We start from the raw sequence: 25,963 nt of genomic DNA, 5'->3' as shown, positions 1-25,963 counted from the left end.
CTTTAAGAGTATTCTAATAATGGGAGATTGGAATGGAGTGATTTCTCCAAAGATAGATAAGAGTACAAAGACTAAATTCACTACCAAATTACCAAAGGCTTTTTTTGATTTACAAGACGACTTGAAATTAAAAGATGTTTGGAGGACACAACACCTAAATGAGATGGATTTTTCTTTCTACTCAGATAGACATCAATCCTTTTCAAGGATTGATTTCTTTTTGTTAACACCGGATCTACTTCCTAAAGCTAAGAAATCCAAGATTTTCGCCAGGACACTTAGCGATCATAGTCCGGTGTGGTTACAAATTGAGTTAGGGAAGAGGCCAAGAAGGTCTTGGAGAGTAAATGAAAATTTATTTAGATACGAAAAAAATGTTGATGAACTTAAAAAACACATGAAGGAATTTTTCAGTTTTAACATGAATAAGGGTACTCCCATTGAAACAGTTTGGGATGCAAGTAAAGCTTATATGCGTGGGGTCCTGATATATATGAACTTTAAACATAAACAAATTAGACAGAAAAGGAGAATGGAATTGGAAGATGAAATAAAAAGCAAGGAACAGCTGCTTATAACAAACCCGAATGACCAGGCGCTCCAGATGGCGCTAAAGTTGTTGAAAGATCAATTTCAGATGCTTATAGCAGAACAAACAGCAACTAATTTACAATTTGCTAAACATAACACCTTTGCTAACGCTAATAAACCTGGTAGGTGGTTAGCATATACTTTGAGAAGGAATATGAATGACAGAATTATTGATAAAATTGAGTATCGAGGGAAGATGGTATATCAACAAGAGTTGATTAAAAAATCATTTGTGGACTATTATACTAAGCTATATGTACAGGATAATATACAGAACAAGTTAATAGATATTTTGGAAGGAAAAAGGGTTGCTAAAATTTCTGCACTTCAAAAGGCAAATTTGGAACGTCTTATAACTGCTGATGAGATCACTTTAGTTATAAATCAATTTAAATTAGCTAAGGCTCCAGGGACTGATGGTTTGACTGCAATGTATTATAAAACTTTACAACTGGAAATGATTGAATATCTTACACAACTATTTTGTAATATACAACAAGGAGGTAAAATACCTCCCTCATGGAAAGCGGCTTTTATCTCATTGATACCTAAAGATAAAGAGGGCCCTAAGAAACCAGAGGATTACAGGCCGATATCTCTTCTGAACACAGATTATAAAATATTTGCTAAGGTACTAGCCAACAGATTGATGCCGGTTATTCAAGAGATTATTCATCATGATCAAGCAGGATTTATTGAAGGCAGACATATGAAGGAGAATGTAAGGCAACTCATAGATTTAATTGACTATCTTGATAAGAATAAGCAGATCTCTGCAGTGCTGGTTTTCTTGGATGCAGAGAAGGCCTTCGATCGAGTGAATTGGAACTTTCTAACCAAGACTTTGGAAAAGATGGATATGGGACCATGATTGCGGCAGGCGATTGGAGCAATTTATCAGCAACAAAATGCACAACTTATTATTAATGGAAATTTGTCAACAACTTTCGAGATACAAAAAGGCACAAGACAAGGTTGCCCATTATCCCCATTGTTATTTATTTTAACTTTGGAAGTCTTGTTGAACGCAATTCGGGACTCAAAATCCTTAGATGGCATAGCTATCAGGCAAAAGGAATACAGAACTAGAGTATTCGCCGATGATCTGGTTGTTATCCTTTCACATCCTTTGAAATCAATAATCCAGATGAAAAATATCATAGTAGAATATGGCATGGTGTCTGGGTTTAGACTAAATCAAAACAAAACGAAAATGATGGTTAAAAACATGACAGAGACTCAAAGAAAGAGACTTGTAAGTTTAGCAGGTTTTGAAATAGTTTCTAAAGTTAAATATTTAGGAATACAAATTTCAGAATCAAATACAAAACTTTTCTTAAATAACTATGAAGTGTTGTGGCAAAAGATACAGAAAGATCTTGAAGCGTGGAAAAAGTTACAATTGTCTTTGCTTGGAAGGATCTCAGCAATTAAAATGAACATTCTACCTAGATTTATCTTTCTATTCCAGATGATTCCGGTGCTTAAATCAGATAAAACCTTGTTAAATTGGCAAACAACATTAAATAAATTTGCTTGGAAGGAGAAAAAACCGAGAGTAAAGATGAAGATTATGCAAAATACACGTGAAAGAGGCGGCCTCAGACTCCCAAACCTTCGATTGTATTATGAAGCTGCGGTACTAACGCATGTAGCAGATTGGTTTGGGAAAACAAAAATGGAATTGCTGAATATAGAAGGCCATGATCTTGTTCTGGGATGGCATGCATATCTTTTTTATGAAGACAGGGTGGATAAAGTGTTTAACAACCATGTTCTCCGAAGTGCCTTGATGAGAATATGGAAGAAGCACCGGCCCAATTGGGATTATAAAATACCGCTTTGGTTGGATCTTGCAGACACCATGGGGATTACGAATATTAAGTCACTCGGGGGTTGTTTATATAAAGATGTGCTTATCGCTGATGGGGGTGAATGGAAGTTAAAAACTTTGGAACAGCTGTTGGAAGAAGGAATTACTTTAAATTGGTTACATTACATACAGCTACAGAAGAGATGGGAAGAAGATCGCAGGGTCGGTTTTATGGATAAAGAAGTGGAACTGATTAAGCAGATAAAAGAGATTGGCCCAAAACAAGTTAAGAGAATATATAATGTACTGTTAGAAAGAGACTCAGAAAGTGAATTGGTTAAGGATTGTATGATTAAATGGGCTCAGAATTTTGGTGAAGTGGTTATGTTGGAAACGTGGGAAAAAATATGGGTTCAGAATGTTAAATTTACACAGTCACAGAATTTAAGGGAGAATTTTTACAAAATGTTTTACAGATGGTATTTAGATCCTAAAAAATTATCATGCATGTACCCAAATGTTCAACCAAAATGTTGGAGATGCAGGTGTCTAGATGCTACCTTTTTTCATGTATGGTGGACTTGTAACAAGGTTAAAGCTTTTTGGATAAAAATATGGTGGGTTATGCAGAATGTATTTAAGAAAAGAATACAATTCACTCCGCAAATGTTTTTATTGGGTATAGCTAAGGATTTTACCAAAGGGGAAACAAAATTGGCCTTGTATATGGTCACAGCAGCTAGGTTGTTGATTGCGCAACATTGGAAAAAAGATTTTTTACCGACAATTGATCAATGGATTCAGAAGGTGGCGGGGTTCGCCGAAATGGCAAAAATTTCAGCTTTCTTAAAAGCTCAGAAACAGGAGGATTACACACAGGAATGGGCAAAATGGATTGATTATATACAGAATAAATACCAGACTAGGAGTTATTATGTAGCCTTTAGGTAAGAATGTTTAGACTGATAGATGATCAGAATAAATAGTATATGGGATGTTTGGAATTGTTAGAGTGGTATACAGCGGAAGTCAGGGGGGTGGGTTTGTGTGGGAGGTGGGGGAGGGTTAGGGTGGAGGGCGGGGCAATATATATGTATGAATAAATTAGAAGATGGGATTAACGAAACATTGTTATTCTAGGAGAAATTTATATTAAGAGTTATAGATGTTAAATTAGCTTAGAAAATGGGATCAATGTGTTATTATTAATCTAAGAGAAATTTATATTGTGTTTGTTGGGAGGAGAGGGGTTACGAGTAATTTACTTTAAGACGGGGGGAGGGGGCAAAGTATTTGGTATAATATTTGAATGTGAATTTTTGCGGGGGGGTTGGGGGGGTATAGCATTTGTATGAGATTTACATTGTATGGCGGGGGGGGGGTGAAAAGGGGGAAAATCTGTTTGTACAAAACTCTTTTAATAAAAAAACAAAACAAGCTATGTGATTAAACAGCGATCTACAAATAAAGGGCAGAGGATGAGTAAGAGAAGTATTCATAGCCCCCCTTTTTTACTCCTCTAGATCCTCCTCATATTGCACACAAGGAATAATGGATGGAAACTGAAGGAGGTGAGATTCAACCTGAAAATAAGGAGAAATTTTCTGACAGGGAGAACAATCAACCAAGGGAACAGAAGTTGTGGGAGCTTCATCACTGGAGGCTTTCAAAAAGAGACTGGACTGCCATTTGTCAGAAAAGTGTAGGGTCTCTTGCTTGGGGGGGTTGGACTAGATGACCTCCAAGGTCCCTTCGAACCCTGTTATTATTCATCTTCCCAAACTCTGCTTGGAGGTTTCCTTCTGGGCCCTTTGAGCTGCCCCTCCCCCTCCCCCTTGTCTGCAGGTCCCCCTTTGCAGAGAGCGAGGAAGGGGCCACCGAGGCAGGGCTGCCCTTTGCCAAGATGGAAGTGGCCGACAGAGTCGCCCGGGCTTCAGACCGACTTTGGACAGCAACGTCTGGGGAAGGTGAGTTTTCGTCTCCCTCGGGGAAAGAGGAAGAAGAGGACGCCTCTCCAGACCCAGGTGGGCCGACACGCATCTTTCGTTGGGGTTGGGTTGGTTCCTCTCCATCCAGATCTTTGCAGCCTCCAGGCACCGTGTAAACCCCGGAGCAGCCTTGCACGCTTTCCTAGATGCCAAATATTGAGGTTGAGAAAGGAGGGGGGCAGTTGATTGGTGATAGAGCGTACCGGGTCCTCCGCGGGAGGGAGGTTGAAGGGACAATGGAATTGGGGGCTGCGGCTCCTCTCCCAAGAGCAGATGGGTTGGGCAGTGCGGGACAAGGACGAGAAGGTTGTGTGTGCGTGTGTGTGTGTGTGTGTGTGTGTGTGTGTTGCTGGTCCGTGTCTGGTGGGGCTCATCACCTGCATTTTGGCAAAGGAAGCCCCGCCTGGGTGGCGCCTTCCGTCCTCCTCCTTCCTCTCCCAGAGGGAAACCTTCAGTCCGGGTTTGGGGAGATCCAGATCCAGAGAAGTAAAGACAGCGGGATCCACTCATTGCTCTTCTTAATCCACCTTAGTGTGGAGGGTTGTGTCTTCATCGCAGCTGTACAAAGGCTGACAGTTAACTTCTGGGACCAGCGATTAGCCCAGAGGCCCCCAGCTGACTTCCACGCCAAAGGTGAGATTCGAACCCGGAATCTCTCTGTTTCTTGGCTGCTTCTTGGACCACTAGGCCGCTTCAGGCAGACTCAGCCCAGGGAGAGTGAGCAGCCCCTCCCTCCCAGAAGCTCCAGGCAGGGGGTCGAGGCTTCCCGGAAGGTCTGGCTCTGCCCGGTTAGGAAACCCCCCCCGGAGTCGCCTCTGATTGTGACCTGAGCGGCCTTCACACCCAGCGCAGAAGCATCGGAGTGAAATGGATTCTGTGCCTCAGTTCCTCTGGGGAGCCCCCGGCAGAGACGGCCCGGATTCCCCGCGTGTGGAAATGGGAGCCCCGAAGACCCAAAGAGAAAGGAAGAGACCGAATCTCCCTCCGGAGGGAGCCCCCAAGAGGCAGGTCGGGCAAGGCAGCTCAGCCCAGGGAGGGGCCTTTCCGCAGCCCCCGCAAGAAGGGCCCGATCCCCTGGGGGGGGGGGAGAGACCAGGCGCAGCTGCTTGGCTGACAGGCAGGTTGACAGGTGACGTCACCTCTTTTCTGGCCCATTTTGGCTTGTGTTGCGCTCAAGAAGGAAGCCCATACCTGGCAAAAGCCCCAGTTCTCCCCCCTGCCTTGCTCAGTAGACCTTTGGAAGCCCCTCTTCTTTTTTCTCTCCTTTCTCTCCTTCCTTTCCTTTATTGCTTTCACTTTCTGGGCCCTCGTGCTCTCGGCCTGAGCCCCCCTCCCCACCCCCCTCCCGCTGCCTCGGCCCCGCAGAAGCCCCCCCCCCCCCTGGCTGAGAGCCTCTTGGGAAGCCAGGAGGGGGGAGCACAGTGGGCGAGGAAGCAGCGGAGCCGGCGGGTGCCTGCATCGCCTTCCTCCCAGCCTGGCTGCGGGGCCGGAGGGCTAAGCAGGCGGCTCTGCGCTTCTTCCCTCCCGGCCCTGTGGGAGCTCATAGGCTGCGGAAGCCCTTCCGAAGAGGCTACACGAGGGACGGGGGCAGGGAGTTGGGCGGCCCGGATCCGAGAGAAGGAGAACCACCCCGGGAGTGCTGGAGGTCTCCGGGGGGGCTGGAGCCGAAGAGGAGGGCGGCGGAGAAAGGGTTCTCCGGGGCGGCAGATCCACCAGCGCCGGGCTCCGGGAAACCTCGGGGATTTTGCTTCGCAGTTCGCCCTTCCCCGAGGTTGCAGCCCCATGGCCTGGGGAGAATTGTATCAGGGGGAAGAATCAGATGTCTGAGGGTTCCTTAACACCCAATAAGGAGAGGGGGGGGTGAGGGATCTGGTAGAAAACCCTATTTCCCAAGGGAGGGGCAGCTGTGGGGAAAGGGATGCTGATGGGGTCTCTAAGCGAGGGAGCCTTCAGGGACGCCCCCCCCCCCTTGGTGTGGAGGGATCTGATGAAGATAATTCTACAACTCTTGGAGCATGGATCCTGCAGCTTCCATTTTACACACACACCTCTCTCTCTCTCACACACACACAAACATCTATACTTTCAGCCACTGTCAGAAGGAATAAAATTGCTCAGATTATTTTCCATAAACTGCCTGGTTCTTGGGAGTGGCTGAATATTAAATGCCTGAATAACTTTCACAGAGTTCTCTTTAGCTGGATTTATTGGGATGAATAGGGGGATGCAATAAGTCCAGTCATTCAACCATTTCCCATTTCAAAACAAATACAAATATTATTCTTTTTGCCTCCTGCATACTCTCAGAGTATAAATATTCATAGACTGGAATAGATCAACCAATGGGGACTCTTTGGATAGCTGAAACATAGAATTTGTTTGTGTGGGGCCATAGGAGACAGCTTGGAGTCTGGGCATGGCTGAGACTTCCTGAACTATATATAAGAGTTGGTTTGGCCTCTAATGAGAGCCTCTGTACAATATATTAGCCTCTCTATCTGTCTCTGCTGCAATGACTTCCTTCTATGAATATTGCTTCTGTGTTCCTCATATTGTATGCTGAATGGTATTGTATATATTCTTATATGTAAAGAGAAGTTAAGGAATCCTGCTGAATCAGTTACCTGTGTGCTTTCTGGTTTTAATTGCTGCAACAAACTGAAATTTTTACAATTCTTTAAATATTCTAATGGATTATATCTCATGTTTTTACATTTATCCTGGCTGTAAGCTGCTCCTTTGTATTCAGCTCTGGCCTCAGAAGGATAATGTAGCACTTGGGGATGAAGATGCAGCCCAGCAGACCAGCACTGGAGGCCAGGATGGAGAAGACCTGAACAGCCACCATGTATTTCCCTTTGGTGCTCAGGTAGGTGGGCACAAAAGTCACCCAGACGCTGCAGAAGACCAGCATGCTGAAGGTGATCAACTTGGCTTCGTTGAAGGCCCCAGGCAGATTCCTGGCCAGGAAAGCCACCGTGAAGCAGATGGCAGCCAGGAAGCCCATGTAGCTGAGGGTGACGTAGAACATGACAACAGCCCCTTCGTTGCATTGCAGGATGATCTCTCCAGGCTGGGAGTGGAGGTCAGAGTCAGGGAAGGGGGGAGAAACTCCCAGCCAGATGGAGCAGATGATAATTTGGATAGCAGAGCAAGAAAGGATGATGGAGTTGGCCAAGCTCTTCCCCAACCATCTCTTCACCCGATTTCCTGGTTTTGTGGCCAGGAAAGCCAGCACCACCGTGATGGTTTTGGCCAAGAGAGAAGAAACGGCAAATGAGAAGATGATGCTGAAAACTGTTTGTCGGAGAAGGCAGGTGGCTTTCCTTGGTTGACCAATGAAGAGAGAAGGAGACAAGAAGCAAAGCAGGAGGGAGACCAGGAGGATGTAGGAGAGGTCCCGATTGTTGGCTTTGACAAGGGGAGTTTCTCGGTATTTAATGAAGATGATTAAAATAAGGCCTGTGATTAGAAACAAGAGTAGGGCAAAAGAGACCAGGATGATGCCCAGATGTTCTTCATAAGACAGGAAGGTTACAACTTTGGGGATACATTGGACTCTGTCCACATTTGGATATTTATCATCTGGACAATTGGTGCATTTTTCTGCATCTGAGAAACCAAAAATCAATTTTCTTTAAAATCCTGTCCTTTAATTTTTTGTTAAATCTAGCATAAGAAGGATGTAATCTTTTTAAAAAGTAGCTAGGTATATGAAGGTGAGGAAAGTGCTAGGGTGTTAATTATTTCTGGTGTAATGTGTAATGTAACTCATAGGAAGCTACATTATTAGAGGTTAATAACAAATCATATAATCTTTTTAGGCAAACATCTTGTGTCCTGCCACATGGCAGTTAATATACTGGATTTAGAGGAAATCTACAGTATCTTGTAACATCTGGAAGTAAGATGGAATTCAGGAGAAATTTCCTAACAGTGAGGACAATTAACCAGTGGAACAGCTGGCCTCCAGAAGTTGTGGGTGCTTCAACATTGGAGGTTTTTAAGGAGAGACTGGACAGTCACTTGTCTGAAATGGTATCAGGTCTCCTGCTTGAGCAGGGGATATGACTAGAAAACCTCCAAGGTCCCTTCCATCTCTCTACTGATTGATTGATCTACATGACAGGCAGAATATTTGTGTAATGAGTTCCCCCCATAACTAGCCACAGCACCACATTATGGACCAGTGACACCTTCTCAGTGATCCTCAAGGGGAGAATCCAATATACAGTGAATTGCAAGGTCTTTCAGAAGGTGGACCTAAAACAATTCATCAAGTTTCAAAGAATTCAGATCTTCCTAGAAAGGTGAACTTAGCAGCACATGTACAAACTAAAGAGCAGGGTGTAGGAATGGAGGAAAGGTTACGTACAGACATGCGCAGCACACTGCCATGATCTCAGTAGCTGGTTACATCAGATTCCTATGAGCTCAACTAATTAGCAGTGCCAGACATCATCTAGATATGTAAGACTCTATCCTGGCTGGGATGTTCTTAGAGATTGACAAGGAGAATGCACCAATAAAATGTTGTTGCTATATGCTCTTTGCTTTGCTTGTGAAAACTGTATAAAAAGAATAAACTCTGCAAGAGGCAGACAGAGAATTTGGAATGAACCTTGTGATGTCTGGTCTCTGAATCCATCAGCAGGGGAGATGTTTCCTCGGTTGCTAGTAAAGCTTGCCCAGTCTGCCACCCCCTCCTCCCATCTCCTCCCAGCCCCTCCTTCAAAGTCTTTTTGATTTACTTCCTTTTAGATAAGAAATTGTGCAGGTTAAAAAAAAAGGTGAGCTTCTGTCTTTTAACTTGCACTTCCATGAAAATGTTTAGATGGATCCAGTTCCACAAAGCCTCCCATTTTCCTCAGTGTGACCCACCTTCCTGAGTGGAGAAGGTCCCCTCCGGACAAGGAACGCAGTCATAGCAGCAAACTGGCTCTCCTTCTCGAGCCCTCTTGACAAAACCAGGATGACAATTTTCCGCACAGTTGGACTGAGGCAGGGACTGAGCAGAAAAATGAGGAATGCCAAAGAAAATGTGTTAGTAGTCAACATTCATGGAAAATAGAGATAGATACTGACATTAGCCAAATAGCCTCTGGTCTTCATGTAAGTAAATATGAATATTTGACTTCTAAGAAGATGCAGGAGGTAAAACTAACTACTGGAAGATTCTTCATGTAGTTCCTCCCTTTTGCTTTTGGCATTTAACATTACAATAAAGTACTTTTCTACTAATAAAGTCTAATAATGTCAGGAGGGATGGAATTGAAAAAAGATGTACATATGATGATACATTCATATTAAAACTGAGAATAAAATTTATTGTAAAAGATTTAGGAAACATTTATTCCATTAGATTTTTATTATGAAATTAATATGATGAAAAAAGAAACTTCTGACCAGTACGATCTTGAAAGATTTCCATAAAACATGGCAAAGTCCCATCTGTGGAAGAACTTCCATTAGATGTCACCAACTGGCATGGGAGGCCAACCACCCTGGAGACTATAGGCTTTGCCCACTTGGAAAACAGAGAAAGGACACCAACATTTCTCCCACCTTATTAAGCAACTTTAGCTGTGAAAGAGCATCTTGTTCGATAGAAAGTCTCTGTCTTTGAAAATACGCCAACATCTTTCTCTTGGCATCCTCCTTTGGGAGAACCAAGAAGCCGCCAATGCCCAGATCTGCTGTTATCTCTCCATTTTGGTCCAAGTACAGTTTAAAGTGAGAAATATTCCAAAATTCATTCTTCTTCAGAAATGGATGAAACTAGAATAGGAAAATCCAGAAATTTGAAAAACAGAAAACTTTGTTTCTTATCCCACATTGAATCTTTCTTCTACAATTGTCTAATCTCCAAATATGGTTAAATAGGATACAAATACTGCCATTATCTTAATTAGTTTGAAAAAGTTTGAGAAAAAAATGCCAATCATATACTGACAAAATATAGAGAAAATATAATTGACACAGTTTGTCAATTATAGGAAACATTCTAGAGCAGATGACAAATAAAATGAACATAGAAAAAAAGATGATCCATAAACCTTTTGAAAACAACAGGTAGATTCCCAGAAAGCATGGGTTGATCAAGAAGAAATCTGTCAGGCTAATCTTCTCCCTGGTCATCCTGATGGAAAACATCTCCAGATGTGCTAATTCTAATTAATGTGTTATGTGACATTAACAAAATTTTGAAAATTTGAAAGAACAAATCTCCCACCAGCTCTTTTCTCAGCCTGAAAAGTTATCGAGGATCCTTTCTGAGTTTCTTTCTCTCCCATTATTCAGCTGCAGGATTCTCCCCTCTTCTCTGATCCTTCCCTAGGCAGCCTCTCTTTCCCTCATCCCAAAAGTCATTCTCACATATCATCACACTTCCTACATAGAATATGGGAACTCTGGTGATAGAACTGGATTTCAGTAAAGGACTCACAAACAATTTTTGTGATGTGATTGGAAACCTGAGGGGTGGTATGAAAGTGGATAAAAACTGTCTTCAAAATGAAACTCAAATAATGTTTAACCCTTTTTAATCTTTCCATAAAACCTGAATGTGATGGATAACAATTTGCCATTGGTCATCAATTTTTCTATGTTGTCATTAATATGGTCATTAATACTATCTTAAAGTAACTGAATTTGATGTGCTTTAAAGAATATAAAGTCTTTCAACTTAGGAGCCTTATTTGAAACTTCATTTAAAAAGTTTTCCAAAACTTGTATTTTACCCTTTGGAATAAAATAAAATTTTAAAAAGAAATACCAAGTTTCCCGAAACAATATTTATGATTAGCACACAGTAGAAAAATATCTGCTTTTTAGCTACTAGGACAGTGATGGCGAACCTTTTTTGGCTCGCGTGCCACAAGTGGGGGGAGTGCAGGGGGGTCGAGTGCGGGCGTGCCACACCCATAATGCAACGCGCGACCACCCAGTGCGGATACGCGCACAATGCGCGACCCCCCCATTTTTACATGCTTTTTTCGCCCTCCCCAGGCTCCAGGGGCTTTATAGGAGCCTGGGGAGGGCAAAAAGAGCCTCCCCCGACCCCCCCCCCGAGGCCCTCCGGAGGCTTCAGGGACCATCCGGAGGCTTCCCTGAAGCCTTCAGAGCGCTTAAAACCACCCTCCGATCAAACCGGAAGTGACTTTATAATCGTCCCTCCTGGCTCACCCGAGCCACTCCAATTTCCCCCCTGGCCTTTGGCGCCTTCGGCTAAAAGCCCCTCAGTGGACACCCCACACACACCAATGTGGAGTTCAGAATGCTGCTTCTCCCAAAGAAGTTCTGGGGAACCCAACCCCCTCCCCCCGCCCTGCTGCCCCTTCCAGAGCCCAGAAAACTCTCAGAAAAAGCAGCACCGCCTTGCTCTCAGGAGAGGGTGAGAGAATGGATGGGAGGAAAGAAAAAGTTGGGGAAGAGGGAGGGAGATCCAGAGGAACAGGGGAGAGGCCCTCACCCCATTTCAGCCTCCTCCCAGGCGGCCCACAAGGTTGAAAAGCTTCTGATTCCTCACTCTCACTCTCTTTTTCTTTTTTCTTCCCCCCTCTTTCGCTCTTTCTCTCTCTCTCTCTCTTTCACACACACATACACACACACACAAACACAAACACACACACACACACTCACACACACACACACTCTTAACCCTGCAAGTCCCCCTTCTCTGCCTGCCCCAGAGAGAGAAGCTTGCCTGTGCAGAAGAGGGACCGATCAAAGTAAGTTAATCAGCCGGGCTTTCCTGGGATGCAAGGGATGCTGCCGGGCGCTTGGAAAGGACTTCGGCCACCGGCCCATCAATGAGGCGAGGCGCAGAGCTGGTTGGAAGAGTGTGTGCATGTGTGTGTGTGTAAAATGGGCGGTTTCATCCAAAGAAGTTTTTGTTTCAGGTGGATCTCTAGCTTTGGAAGGAGGAAAGGAAGGGGTAGAAAGAGAGAGAAGGAGAGAGATGAAAGAAAAGGAAAAAGAAAGAAAAGGAAAAGAAAGGAAAGGAGAGAGAGAAAGAAAGAGGGAGTTATGGAAGGAAGGGAAAGAAAGAAATAGAGGGAGGAGGAAGTGAATGAGATATAGTTGGATGGATGGGTCAATAGATACATGGAGGGAGGGAGAGAGGGAGGGAGGGAGGGAGGGAGGGAGGGAAAGAGAGAAAATGAAAGGAAGGACACAAACCATGGCTTCAGAAGACTCTTTCAAACAGCACAACAATGTTTGAAAGGGCTGGAAGGGATCTTGGAGGTCATTATCTAGTCCAACCCCTGCTCTAGTAGGGTCAGAAGGGACCTTGGAGGCCATCTAGTCCAACCCCCTGCTCCAGCTGGATACCTTATATCCTCTGGATTATTTTGGTGCCTCTAACAGAGGAAAATTGCCAGAAAAGGGAAGGAGTTTATTAGGACAAGGCTGCCATGCAGAGGAAGGCAGAGACAGTCCTTGACTTATGACAATTGAGCCCAACATTTTGGTTGTTAAGCAAGAGCGTTGTTAAGTGAGCTTTGCCACATTTTACTCAACCCATGGCATCTCCAGGCTCTAACAGTCATGTGCAGGCTAGGGAAGAACACCGGAAGGCCTGTGTAATGTTCTAATGTGCAGAAGTGATAGTTAAATGTGTGGCAGAAAGTGGACTCTGGGTATGTTTTTCCAAATGCAATAAGTGAGGTTGAATGTGTATAGTTTTAGAAGAGCTCTGTGTGTGTGTGTGTGTGTGTGTGTGTGTGTGTGTGTGTGTACGTGTACATACACATACAGTGTATAAAGTAGATAATGTATCGTTTTGTGTGCCTATACACACACTATACCTTGTAATATGTATGTACACATATGGCATATATACATAGGATTAAATTGTGTATTTTGGATGTTCATTAGTAGTAAATAAATAGATAGGGAAATTGTATCTCCTTGAAATTGTATCTGGTTGATGCAAGGGGAGGCCAGGCAAAGAACCCCTTGACGTGAGTGATGTCAAGTTGGCTACACCCGCCCAATGACATGACCACCAAGCCACACCCACCCAGTTACATGACCACCAAGCCACACCCTCCCAGTCACAAGACCACCAAGCCACACCCACCCAATCACATGACCACCAAGCCATGCCCACAGAACCAGAAGTAAAAAGATTTGAATCCCACCACTGGATACAACCCTCTTCCAATAACTGACTTCTGTTACACACGAGTGTAAGATCCGCTCACTCTTATTCCAGAGTGTCAGACATGGAAATAGTGAATGCAGTTACAAGAGAGGAGATTTTAACTGAATGAGAGAAAAAATATGAGAAAAGGATGAGCTGTTTTAGAGCTGAGCCAGTAAAGCAGAGAAGTTCAGTCTCCTCTTCATGGATCATCTGAATGCAAAGACTGAGCAGCCATCAGTCAGAGAAGCTTGAACTGGGATTCCTGCAAAGAGGAGAGGTTGGGCTAGATGGTCTCAGGGTCTCCTCCTAATTTATAAAGGTTGTCATGCCACAACTTGTACTGTATTTTTCGGAGTATAAGATGCAACAGAGTATAAGATGCACCAAGGTTTTGAAGAGGCCTTTTTTTTAAAGTAGGTAGGTAGGTAGGTAGGTAGGTAGGTAGGTAGGTAGGTAGGTAGAGGGAGAGAAAGAGAGAGAAATACAGTAGGTAGGTAGGGAGAGAGAGAGAGTAGTTAGCTAGGGCGGTAGGGAGATAGATAAGGGGATAGAGAGAGAGAGAGAAATAGAGAGAGATATAGAGATAAGGAAATACAGTAGGTAGGTAGGGATAGAGAGAGGGGGGGTAGGTAGATAAAGGGATAGAGAGAGAGAAATAAAGAGAGATAGAGAGAGAAATACAGTAGGTAGGTAGGGAGAGAGAGAGAGAGAGTAGGTAGATAGGTAGATGTTTCCAGATGTATTTATCCATGTGCTGGAGAAGGAAATCGCTGACAATCTGCAGCACCTAAGACTTTGTTTCTGCTGGCAAAGCACTTGATCAATGGAATTCTCATCAACCAGATAAAGAGCTTTCTAAGAGGGGGAAAAAGTTTTTACACTCTGCAAACCTCCCCAAAACAGCCCCTTTTTGTGAAACCATCCCCCCTTTTTTCTAAAAAAAAGTCATGAATAGCGTTGGGGGGGGGCTTGCAAAGGGTCCAGGAGGGGGGGGAATGTGCAAAAAATGGCCTGTTTTTCGCAAAAAGTAGCCTGTTTTTTGTCAAAACAATTGCATGCATACCCTTATGGAGGCTTATAGAGTGCTGCTGGGGGTTGGGGGGGCATAAAGGGTCCATTTTTTGCTCATTACTGCCCTCCCCAGCCCCCAGGAGCTCTCTGAAAGCCTCCATAAGGGTATGCACGGCCATTTTGGTGAAGAGGGCGTGGCTTCGGGAGGCAAAAAATGCTGTATTCGATGTATAAGACGCACCCAGATTTTCTAAGATTAATGGATCCATATCGGGACCCCCATACCTGCCATGGCTGCAGCCTTGGAGACCCCAACATCTTTTCATCCTCCTTCCATCCCCTCCTCGATCTAGAGGAATAGGCGGCATTCATGGCCTGGGCCAGAGTCTTCATGAGACTGTAAAGGTGGTTGTCATTTGGGGCCCTTCCTCTGTCCCTTTTCCCCTGGGTCTCCAGTGGGGCTTTCTGGGTGCATCTTCTGCGGCCTTTGACAGAAAAGACATTCTTTGAAAGAGAACAATGAAAATAATGATCTTGAAACTTTACTTCCACAAAGAAATAGGGTTTAAAGGCATCATCCATTGGCCTTTTTTTAGTCATATAACCAAAGCCCCAAATACTATGGATGTATTTGAGAAGTCTGCGCTTGTTCATTGCATACTCTGCAAAATTTGTGATGATCCAGACTTTCCCCTCAATGGGTCCTGGGAGACGCATAAGTGTTAAATGGAAAGGAAGAATTCTCTCCCAAATGAAATCAAATTCTATGAAGTGAACAAAAGCGTTGACTTGTCTCCACTTAGAGAGGGAATCCCTGAGGGCTGCTGTGTGTCCAGCTGTTGAGAATAGTTGTGATATAACCACACAAATTCCATTCCTGACAAGCAGAGGAGTGAAAACCCTCATGAAATTCTCTCCCTTTTCTGTGTCTGAAGCAAAGAGGCCAATCAGGGTCCATCTGAAGTGGAGGAGCAGCTGGACAATTGCTGGGTACTGGATTCCTTCTTTGGGGTTGCATCTGGTGGAAAAAGGGGAATCGACTTTTATCACTCAGAGCCTCTGAAGCGCTTACATCATTGATCTGAAAAAGGAATTGAAAGAATTAGAGCCGTGATGGGGAACCTGTGGCATGCAGAGCATCCTCTCCCGGTATGCCAGCCGCCCCAGCCCAGCCCAGCTCCACTAGCATCCACATGCAGGCGCACCTCCTGCCGGGCAACTGGTTTTCGGGCCTTTGTGGAGGGCGGGGGACACGTGAGTATGCAGGTGGGGGCTCACATTGCACAGGAAACTCTGGTGGGCTGGAAGTGAGTGTGAATGGCCTCCTCCCCTCCAGTGCTTCCTGGCTCAATTGGAGGCTTCCTTCAGCCTTCAAACAGTTGCAGGGTTTTGGGTTTTGTTTTTTTTTTTTGCTTCCAGGTTGGTGCAGGAGGCTTTCCAGGGCCACAATGGGGTGTGGAAAGCGCAGGGTTTTCCCCCCTGTTATTCCCGAATTGTGATCTCTTAGGAAAGTATCCCCTCCATGTGAGTTGCTAACAGTAGTGGGTTTTAAAATTGCCAAGGGCCAGGGCGAGGGATGCATGAGTATGCAGTGTGTGTGTGTGTGTGTGTGTGTGTGTGTGTGCGTGCTCACATTGTGCAGGAAACTCCGCTGGGCTGGAAGTGAATAGTCTGGGCCTCCAGTGCTTTCTTGCTCAGTTGGAGGCTTCCTTGAGCCTTCAAACAGTTGCAGGGGTTTTATTTTTTATTTTTTGCTTCCAGGGTGGTGCAGGAGGGTTTCCAGGGCCAAAATGGAGTGCAGAAAGCACAGGGTTCCCCCCCCCCCCCATTTTAGCCCTGGAAAGCTTCTTGCACCAACCTGGAAGCAAAAAACCCCAAACAAGCCCTGCAACTGTTTGAAGGCTGAAGGAAGCCTCCAACTGACCCAGGAAGTACTGGAGAGCCAGGCCATTCACACTCACTTCCAGCCCACCAGAGTTTTCTGCCCCAGGGCAGAAATGAAAACCTGTCCTGTGGAGCCCACTGCCACTTGGGCGGAGGAGGAGGACGACACGAAGAAGAAGAGGAGGAGGAGAATGGCGAGGCTTTGCAGGAGCCGGCAGGGAGCAGGTCAGGTGTGGCTGGCTGGCTCGCTGGGGAGGGGGCAATCAGGGTGCTTAGGTGGCAGCAGCCTGCATGCCCCAACTGTGCTGGGGAGGAAATAAGAGGCTTTGCTTGAATGGGGATGAAAGTACACACACCCTCTGCCTCCCTACTCAGGTGTCGGCCACACCAGTTTGGGTGCCCTGGCTGAAGCACGCTTTCTCTGGCACACACACACACACACACACACACACACACACATTACTCTCTTACCCTCCTTGTCTCTGTCTGACCCTATTTGCATGCTCAGCTGTCACCCACACCATTGGCAGCAGTTTGGGTGCCTTGGCTGAAGTATGCTTTCTCTGCCAAACACACTTGGATTGTGTTAGATATTAGCATATACCGCTGTAAGTCTCCACTCAGGTCCCCCACTAGGGCGGGAACAAGGGATTGTTCTGATTGGACGGGGGGTGTACCCGATCCCTATAAAAGGGTAGCTATTAGACCCCAAGCCAAGCTGGATCACTACTACTACTAAATAAAGAGCTGTTGTTGTCACTATCGTCTGGAGTCTGTTCTCTCGTGCCCGAATGTAACATTGGCGACGAGGATACGATCAGCGAACAAAGACTTCATTCCGTCGGAAAATCAGCCAATGCAACAACCCGAATATCCGAGCACAGAGGACTACAGCACCATGGAGCCTGGGGTGGAACCTGAGATCAACGATAGAGCGGAACAGCCTCCGAGCGACGGGAACCTACCATCCCCTGCCAGCGAAATGGAACAGGAGGAACACGCCGATCTCACGCCCGTTCCAACTCAACCCGAAATCCGACGGTCCACCTGAGTAAGGCAGAAACCGGCATACTTACAGGACTTTGTCACAAACCGGAACACTCCATCTAAGAGGGGAGGGGTGTTAGATATTAGCATATACCGCTGTAAGTCTCCACTCAGGTCCACCACTAGGGCGGGAACAAGAGGTTGTTCTGATTGGACGGGAGGTGTACCAGATCCCTATAAAAGGGGAGCTATTAGACCCCAAGCCAAGCTGGATCACTACTACTACTAAATAAAGAGCTGTTGTTGTCACTATCGTCTGGAGTCTGTTCTCTCGTGCCCGAATGTAACAGATTGCCTGTCTCTGTCTGGCCCCATTTGCTGCTCCTTGAGACAAAGAAGCCTCATTAAGTAGCTAAGTGGAAAGTAGTTGGGGGAAGGGGAGGAGCAGGAGACCTGCAGGTAAACACTTTCCCCACCCACCCACCCACCGAGAATGAAAGTTTCTGGATCCCTGACTCTGCAAAAGAAGACGGGTGCCTGAATCTGCACAATATTATAGTACCCAGGAGTGTCCATTCTCAGCACAAAAAGCATTTCCCAGCCAACTCTCCTCTCCCTTCTTCAAAGGCAAAGAAGCGGAGAAACAAGAGAGGAGACAGAGGTTTGGAAAGTAAGTGAGTCCTTGTTGCAGGAAGGGAGGTAGAAGCAGGAGGTATCTTAGTGGGTTGGGGAGGCCTTGAGGGTCTGTCACTAGGACCCCACCCTGAGATACAATACAATAGCAGAGTTGGAAGGGACCTTGGAGGTCTTCTAGTCTAATCCCCTGCGTAGACAGGAAACCCTATACCGTTTCAGACAAATAGCGATCCAACATCTTCTTAAAGACTTCCAGTGTTGGGGCATTCACAACTTCGGGAGGCAAATTCTGTTCCACTGATTAATTGTTCTAACTGTCAGGAAGTTTCTCCTCAGTTCTAAGTTGCTTCTCTCCTTGATTAGTTTCCACCCATTGCTTCTTGTTCTACCCTCAGGTGCCTTGGAAAATAGTTTGACTCCCTCTTCTTTGTGGCAACCCCTGAGATATTGGAACACTGCTATCATGTCTCCCCTAGTCCTTCTTTCTATTAAACTAGACATACCCAGTTCCTACAACCGTTCTTCATATGTTTTAGTCTCCAGTCCCCTAATTATCTTTGTTGCTCTTCTCTGCACTCTTTCTAGAGTCTCCACATTTTTTCTACATCGTGGTGACCAAAACTGAATGCAGTATTCCATGTGTGGCCTTACCAAGGCATTATAAAGTGGTATTAACACTTCACGTGATCTTGATTCTATACCTCTGTTGATGCAGCCTAGAACTGTGTTGGCTTTTTTGGCAGCTGCTGCACACGGCTGCCTCATATTTAAATGGTTGTCCACTAGGACTCCAAGATCCCTTTCACAGTTACTTCTGTTGAGCAAGGTACCAACTATACTGTACCTGTGCATTTCGTTTTTGTTGCCTAAATGTAGAACCTTACTCTTTTCACCATTGAATTTCATTTTATTAGATAGTGCCCAATGTTCAAGTTTGTCAAGATCCTTCTGTATCTTTAGCCTATCTTCTGGAGAGTTGGCTATTCCTGCCAGCTTGGTGTCATCTGCAAATTTAATGAGTTCCCCATTTATTCCCTCATCCAAATCATTGATAAGATGTTGAAGAGTACTGGACCCAAAACATAGCCTTGGGGTACTCCACTGCATACCTCCCTCCATGTAGATGCAGTTCCATTGAGGACTACACGTTGAGGGCGGTTGGTCAGCCAGTTACGAATCCATCTGGTGGTGGTCATGGGCACATTGGTATCCTTGAATTCTGAGCTCTTAGGAAAGCATCCCCTCCTTGTGGGTTGCAAACAGCTGTCTCCAGTGGGGAAAAAAGGACAAAGCAAGTGGGAAAATAGTTTCCTTTGCTATATTTCCAGTCTGAATTAGAGCATGGCAGGGTCCCTACGGAAGAGATCTTTCAAGGATCATTATGTATTCATAGTAAAGCAAATAACTTAGCTCTGCTCTTAAATGCTAAAGCTGTTGCACATAAAAAACAGAGGAGCTCTGATCAACTACCCGAGCCATCATTTTGACAGTTTTGCTGTCCTGTAGTCTGTCCCCATGGAATGCAAGCATGGAATAAACTGAGCCTGGTTTGTTCTCAGTCTTTTCAGTGGCTACAAACTACTAGCAAAAGTTGCATTTGATCACAAGGCAAGGAATGTTTCCCCTTTTGAATTAGGGCATCCAAGAAGGGACAGGAAAGACCAAGAAAAATAATGAAAGAGGGGAAGAGAGCAAAGAAGCAAAAAGAAGGAAAGAGTGGAAGAAAGAATGAAGAGGGAAGGAAAAAGATGGGAAGTAAGGAGATTATAAGGAGAGAGAGTAAGGGTGTGAGGTAAATTCTGCCTTAGCACTTGATCACCAGCAGCCCTACTGCCTTTTACCATCCCCTTGTCCTCTCCTCCTGACCACTCCTGGTGGTCTCCCATCCTATCATTGAGTATTTGCCCTCCTGCACTCACCATGGGCAACCAAGGAGAGTGAGCACAGCAGCAGTGGGAGCTGGCCGTGCCCACCATGGCCTCCGAAGTCAACCACAATGGGGCCCTCATTGAAATTGAGGTTGACACTCCTGGACTAACAGATGACCTGAGTGCTGCATGTGTTGCTCTCTGTCACTGAGTTAATTGGTTTGCTAGCCGAACTGAACTGAGATATTACTGCACAGGTCATAAGGTCTTATCAGCAATGATTTACTGCGCATGCTTCTTATTACATCACACATTCCAGAAACTTCTTTCCTTTTGATCTTTGTCCGTCTGCCGGGAAGCTGGGAGACAAACTGCTTCTGCCAAAATGTAACAATTAGATAGATTTGTTTTATTTCTATTTTCATTTTATTTTTGTATTAAAGTTTGTTTTCTCTCAAACTCTCAAAGTATGAGTCAAGTTAGAAAGATTATCAGCATGCATACAATAGCAAAAGTCACATTAATCAAAAGCATGCCAAAGGCAAATGTTTACCTTTCAATACAAAGGTGTTTGTATCATTAAAAGCGCTGTTATTGTGGGGGGGGGGGTTTCAGAGAAAAGACGTTAATCATGTATGAGTTGTTTTTCTAAACTAAAACCTCATTATTCAGGTTAAATTGCCGTGTTGGCACTCCGAGATAAATAAGTGGGTTTTGGGTTGCAGTTTGGGCATTCGGTCTCTAAAAGGTTTGCCATCACTGCATTAGAGCATACAGAGTGTAACCTAATTCATCTTTTGTTAAATTGCTGTTGAGAGAAGCTCCATTGTAATCTAAGGTGCCAACTACATAGATAAAACTTCTAGGCGAATTGCCAAGCTTAGCCTAGCAAAGTAACTTCTTGTGAAAAGTAAAATGTGGATTCTGCCAAGTAGCCTTGCTTGTAACTTAAAATGCGTGTTCAGCATTCCCCAGCAAAGCTCTGAGTTGTCCGCCAGAAAATGGATTTCTTTTCCCTTCTACAGTCTATGGTTTTCAGAGCACTAAAATCATGAAATCTGTGTGATCTCAAATTATGTTTCTATAGCAATGATGTTCTGTGCAAGCTGTGTGAGCTGTAACATGTTTGGAAAGGTTTTTGGCGTGCGCCTGTTTTTCTCTCTCTGCCTGCTCTGTTAAGGTTGGAGACAAAAAGGTCATCCAGTCTTTTGCTTTCTGCAGAAATAAAATCTGATAATCCATAGCTTTGTCTTCAGAGTTTCACTGGATTTATCAGATTCTGAGCTGCATTCAAAATCCTTACACAATGAAGAATGCTGTGTTATATTTGGGGTCAGATCAAGTCCAAACTATTATATTTTAATAAATCCAATCTTGATCTCATGAAGGCATTAGAATAATTGGTTAATTAGACATTGTTTAAAATATTAAAGACAGAATATTAGCAAGATTGCATTATAAAAGTGAAAAATAAATAAATAAAATAACTATAAACAATGTAAATCAAATTACTGTATCTCACCACTAAAATTTATTTCAATTAGATTAACATGTGCAAATGCCAACTGCAGTATTCTATTCCAATAAATGGCCTACTATAATTTTGAGGATTGCTGCATATTTTAATGCTTCTATGGCCCAGATTCTTTGTGGAGGAATATTTTTAGCTTCTTCTCCAGTTGTACAAGAAACAGGGAGACCTCAGTTCCTCGTACAATTTGTCAGTAGTAGAATCCAAGATTGGTCTTTAATTGAAGTTTTGTCTGTTCTAACAGCCACAATTTTCAGAGTCTGTTAGTTTCCATAGATTAAATTTTTTGCCAATACCCATATTTTCTGATTTTAGACGAAGTAGAAATAGTGTACATTCCCAAATCATCTCTGAGGGGCAGCAGCTGGAGTCCTTTTGTCCACCCCAAGATACTCCTCGGAGGCTGTGATTGGGTTGGTTCTGCTGGTGGTTTCTCTCTGAAGTCCCAAACATCAGATTGATATAAGAACATGGTGGAAACCTTGGCCTCATATATTTCAATAATTGGGGCTGAGGAAGCTGGAGAGCTATGAGGTTTTCTTTTAAGGACCACTTTCACTCATGTCTTTGATCTAACTGAGCTCCTTTGATGATGAGGGAGCCAAGATTCAGTCTCAGAGAAAACAACCCCAGGTAAGGAAAGGTCTTACTTGCTCTATTGGCTTACCATCTATGGCTAGGATGTCATTTCCCAAAGACCATAACTTTTGAACTTGATTTATTAATTACCAGATAATTATTATGAAAAAAGAACCCAAGTCTTCCTCACAGGGTATATAATCCAATGTGTAAGTATGATAATATCACAGTGTAAATCAGCATGTTCCAATAGATATTTAGCATGGTAAACATATGTACCTATAACAGAACTTATAACAAAATAAAAGGATTGGAAAGGACCTTTGAGGTCTTCTAGTCCAACCCTCTGCTTAAGAAGGAGATCCTATACCAGGGGTCTTCAAACTACGGCCCACAGGCCAGATATAGCCCACTGAAGCCATTAATCCGGCCCATGTGGGACCATGAGGCTGCCCCGCCCAAATCACCCCACCCACCCTCCAGCCCCCACCCACCTGCTGAGTACAGGCCTTACCTTCGCAAGCCCCACGGACTGAAGCTGCAAAGTAAGACCAAAGTTTTTGGCCGGCACAGTACTTCTGGGGGCTGGGGAAGCCAAAAACGGGATGCACAGAGGCCCCAGGAGGAGAAAATGGAGCCCTCTGCCTCAGCTTCTTAGCTCGGGCTGAGTGGAATGCAGAGCCATGTCACCTGGCACGCGCGGCCTTGCCCATTGCTCTTCTGGGTTTCTGGTGCACATGTGTGTGCAACAATCAGCTGGCCTCTGTGTGTACAGTAGTGCCAGGAACTGGAAGAGCTGGTCTTCCGGTTTCTGCGAGCAAATGCGCACCAGCCAGCTGATTTTCATGTGGGCTCATGCCAGAAACCGGAAGAGGAGCTGCCTGGTGCACATGTACGCACTGGCATGTACACGGGGCAACTCCTCTTCCAGATTGCGCCCCTGACAAGAGCACTTGGTGCTGAAAAGGTTCTCCATCCATGCACTATTCCAAGGGTGGTTTTTCTATGACATTATAAAGCGGCACCAAAACTTCACGGGATTTGGATTCTCTCCTCCTGTTGATGCAGCCTAGGATTGCAGTGGCTTTTTTTGGCTCCTGCCACACTTTGCTGGCTCACATTTGAGAGATTGTCCTCTAAGATTCCAAGATCCCTCTCACAGTTTCTGCTATTGAGCCAGGTTTCACCTAATCTGTACCTGTACATTTGGTTTTTCTAGCCTCAGTGTAAGACTTTACTTTTCTCTCCATTGAATTTCCTTTTGTTAGATGGGCCTAGGGTTCAAGTCCATCTAGATCCATCTGGATCTTGAGCCTATCTTCTGGGCTGTTGACTATTCCTGCCAGTTTAGTGTCATCTGTAAATTTGATGAGTTCCCCATCTATCCCCCATTCAAATCATTGGTGAAGATGTTGAAGAGGACTGGGCCTAAAATGGAACCTTGGGGTCCCCACTGCTTGTTTCCCTCATGTAGATGTAGTTCCACTGAGGACTACAGGCTGAGTCCATCTGGGGGTGATGCTGTCTATCCCACATATTTTTAGCTTTCGAAGAAATAGATGGTGCTTTACTTTGTCAAAGCCTTTCTAAAATCCAAGTACTGTATACTATGTGCACTGCATTTCTCTGGTCCACTAATTTAGTAATTTTTACCAAAGAATGAAATAATATTTATTTATGATCTGTGTTTGGATCCTTCATTCGTTGAAGTAAGTTGTCAATATCTAGACTCATTAACAAGGGTTCAAATATGCATCCTTCCCTTCCTCCTTGGTAAGTATCAATCTTTCTTCTCATTGCTCCGTTGAGCCCCAACCTCCCTCTCAAACAAGGACCTGGAGAAAGAGCCTGGATCAGGGCCAACAGGCTGAGCTCCATTTTGAGGGCAATCTTTACTATATAATATTACTCTGTTAATTATGACAAATGCACTAACATCTAGAAAGCCAGCAAACCATGTTTTGGTTTGCTGATATAAATGAGAGATTTCAAAACAAATTTGTTACCAATATTAGATTATTGACATGCAATATTTCTTATAAAATCTATATAGCTGTTCACTACCTAAAACCTTCTGTTTCTTCTGCAAGGAATGCATTTTTCTCAAGTTTAACTAAGAAGATCCAGGCATACATTTCAGCCACAATATCTGCTAGTCTATTTGGCCTATAATTTCTAAAGTCCTTTTTATTCCACTTTTTAGATAGATAAAATGCTACTACTGCCAACTTCAATCTGACTGGATATTGTAGACATTATTTATGTGTGAAAATGAAGATGCCAATAGAGGCCCCAAACCACCTGGGATATTTTTTTATCAGTTAGTTGGTAGAATGTCTTCTCCAGGGAATGTATTGCTTGCACTTCAGGCCTTTTACGATTAATCTCAACATGAACATAATGGGGTAAAATATTGACATCTTTGCTAATATGGAGAAAAATAGCTCTTGGATTCCATGAAGAAGACATGATTCATTTATTGCTCATCCACCACCACCCACCCCTCACTTTACCAGATGGAGAAAAACACACACAAACCTGTGGGACTTTGTAGGTGCCTCCTAATGTTGACATCTGGATGGAGATGTCCCTGTTAGCTGCATCAAAAAGGGCCAGAAGGTTCTCCTTCCTTCCACAGCCGTAGTTGGGGACATTGGCTTCTCCAGTGGAGAGAATGTCCAGCAAGGCATCTGAAGTGCGGAAAGTGCTCCAATAGTTGTCATGGATGTTGTAGCCCAGTGTGAGATTGTGCAGGAGCTGGGAATTCTTGTTGACCACTTGAATGTTGAAAATGAATATTAGGCCATGTATAAGACCATAAACATCCCTATTGTTAAAAAAAAGTTATTATAATCAACAGCACCAACAAATACTTTTAAAAAAATATATAATCCCCCAGAAGCCAACTGAGCCTTAAGCCAACATTGATCCAAAACCAATGATCAGTTACACAAATATGGGAATGGGCTGAGGTACAGCAACTACAACTGGTTCCACCACTACTTTAAATAAAATTCATTATTCAAGTGATAAATTAAGGATTGAACTGAGAGAGGAAAATAATCTGCAGCCCTTTCAGCTTTTTTTTCAGGCCTATTTTTCGATTTGAGTTTATTTCACAAAACAAGACAAAAGAGAGAAGCCCTGGAAATCAAAATTATTCAGGAAATTACACATATTTCCCAATATAGGAACAAATGGGGAAAAAAGACAGAAAAGAAGGAGAGTGTTAGAATGGAAGGAGTGCAACTACATCACCCTGAATGACTTACAAATCATGGAAAACAAACTGAAGAAAAGGAGCCACGTTGAAAAGCAACTTTGTATGCAATATTTCATATCCAGTGGTGACTATACCAATGAGATGGTCTCCTGGCTTGTAAAAGCTCTGTGGTTGTTTTCCATCCTGGTGCTCCGAACTCAGTGGGCATTTCATTGTCAGCTTCCCAGAGACTGGATGGGACACCAGCAGCATCAGAAGCAGAAGCAGGAGGTCCATCATTCATTGGGCGAATCAAATAATCTCCTTCCTATTTCTAAAGAAAAATTAGAAGAATTCAAAGGACTCTCACAAGGTGAAAAATGATCCAGTTGCTTTCTTGATTGAAACTCAGAGAAACACTCAGCTTCACCTGGAAAGGAGAGAGACGGACATTCAAGAGCACAAACCCTGCCTGTCCCAAAACTCCATATTTCTCTGCCCAAAGTCTCCCCTGGAGGATTCGGTCAAAGAGCAGAGCTGAAACTTTCATCATAATTCTCCCTCTCAGGAGGGATCCCTGGATAATTCAACCAGTTCTTGGACTCAAAGGTTGTTGAGAAATTCTCTGGAGGGAAATGAAAGCAAAATAATCCCCATGTGATTCATAATAAGAGGGGCAGAGATGGAATTAAATCCATCATCTAGAATTGAGAGATTTGGGG

The 25,963-nt window shown here is 44.1% G+C and overlaps 1 pseudogene across 1 annotated transcript; it reads right to left on the bottom strand.

Moving 5' to 3' along the window:
- Positions 1–7,093: 7,093 nt before the first annotated feature.
- Positions 7,094–25,538, bottom strand: LOC309392765 (vomeronasal type-2 receptor 26-like; annotated as a pseudogene). Its single transcript has 6 exons — positions 25,312–25,538; positions 24,578–24,866; positions 14,840–15,635; positions 9,958–10,170; positions 9,274–9,400; positions 7,094–8,004 (listed from the first exon to the last, which is right to left on the bottom strand). The product of its transcript is annotated as a vomeronasal type-2 receptor 26-like (transcript).
- Positions 25,539–25,963: the final 425 nt, after the last annotated feature.

The sequence above is a fragment of the Natrix helvetica genome (genome assembly GCF_964273705.1).
Source record: "Natrix helvetica genome assembly, chromosome: 5".
In the NCBI taxonomy this organism is placed as follows: domain Eukaryota; kingdom Metazoa; phylum Chordata; class Lepidosauria; order Squamata; family Natricidae; genus Natrix; species Natrix helvetica.
Note: the sequence above shows the minus strand (reverse complement) of the source record. Positions and strands in the feature narration are given on the sequence as shown.